Source organism: Helianthus annuus, chromosome 4, assembly GCF_002127325.2.
Source record: "Helianthus annuus cultivar XRQ/B chromosome 4, HanXRQr2.0-SUNRISE, whole genome shotgun sequence".
NCBI lineage: Eukaryota > Viridiplantae > Streptophyta > Magnoliopsida > Asterales > Asteraceae > Helianthus > Helianthus annuus.
In genome coordinates, this window is record NC_035436.2 from 165,926,549 (window position 1) to 165,928,126 (window position 1,578).

General features: G+C 31.1%; 1 long non-coding RNA gene across 1 annotated transcript; it reads left to right on the top strand.

Annotated features, from left to right (window-relative positions):
- The first annotated feature begins 523 nt into the window (after window positions 1-523).
- On the top strand, window positions 524-1,184 carry LOC110935015. Its single transcript, XR_002588800.2, has 2 exons — window positions 524-696; window positions 813-1,184. It is a non-coding gene; the product is annotated as an uncharacterized LOC110935015 (long non-coding RNA).
- Window positions 1,185-1,578: the final 394 nt, after the last annotated feature.

Genomic DNA, 1,578 nt, shown 5'->3' on the forward strand with positions numbered 1-1,578 from the left:
TTTTCCGTCACAAAAGAAGTTGTATATATGAAATTTCATCAAAACTGGAGGACTATAAAAATGAATGTGGTACTGGTACATACGTTGTTTGTTTTGGCTCGGTACGATACAACAAATTATGCCGTCAAATTCCCTGGCATAACAAACCAAACTAATAACTATCAAATTCCCACCATAACACGCGAATAAACCCCACTAGTAGATTATTAAAACATGTATGGCCGCTACAACTCAAACTAACCTATTAATGACTAGTTTATATATAAAATATAACTCTTTTACTATAAACAAATAAAGTATATCTATTAAGCTATTTATATACATAACTAATATGTATTGTTTCTAGGAACTAAAAAATTGTTTTTTTTTTAATTTCTATACTAAGTCTTCTTGTTATTATCATTCTAAGAACTAAAAAATGTGTTTTTTAATTTCTATACTAATTCTTCTTGTTATTTATCAATTGTTATAAAATTTATTTACATATTAAAAGTGAAAAATCAAAATTCCCGCCTCATAATCCCACTCCCTCCTCTCCCCGCCCAATTGTCCTTCCAACTTCCAAGCACATATCTCGCCATTGTGGTTGTTCTATCACTTTACCAATAAATTCTTTGATCACTGTGAAAAGATGCTTTCCATAACGCAGGTAGTAACCATGCATCACCATGGATGGATGATTGCTTGGATTCTTCGGTATGATCTTTATGTTTACATATGTACGTATTTCTAATTCTTTATATATATGTTAAGTAATTGCACATGAATACAACAAGCCTCATGATGTATATTGGAATTGATTGTTTATGGAGCACTCAAGAGACGCTACTGAGAAGAGAAGATAAAAAGATCAGAGAGAAGGGTTTCGATTATCCGACCTTCAAGTTTCTTTCTTCCAAAATACAGCCATTTCAAAAATTCATTCCCAAAACTGATTCTACATTAAAATTGTACCGCTACTTGGATGGCGTGCCGCGGTATATGAATATGTGATGGTTTCAACCTTTTTTAGTCTCTGTTCATGGTTAATAATCACCACCAGTAGTATTTGTTAATTTATTTGAAGCCAAAATGGACTTTGTTAGTTACAACTTGCACATCTCCGTTAAATATGTAATTTATGTTTTGTATTTTTTGTTTTTGTCTTTAATTATTTGTACAAAAGGACTTTGAGGTTTTGATCATTCTGAATGCTTCACAGGCTCCCAGCTAATTAGGTACAGTTTGTCTAAGATGCTATTCAGACTTAGGTTATTTAATTCTTTTGAGATTTTGGATGGGTTCATGGTGGATTTTTTATTTTTCAAAACTAGTGTTCTTACCAACTTGTATAGCATTTTTTGGTTTATAATTTTAAAGTCTTTCACATATGGTGAAAGCCTTTTTAAAACTTTGCCTAAAAATGATATACAAGTCAGTATGAGCGTGAGGTTTGGAAAAAAAAAATAAATTCGATGCTTGACATGACAATTAGTTTATCAAATTTTTTCTCAACGATAATTAAACACCTAATGTTATTTTTCAGGTTCATGTTGTGATGCATCTACATCTATCAGTTTATATGTTTAGGGATCTAAC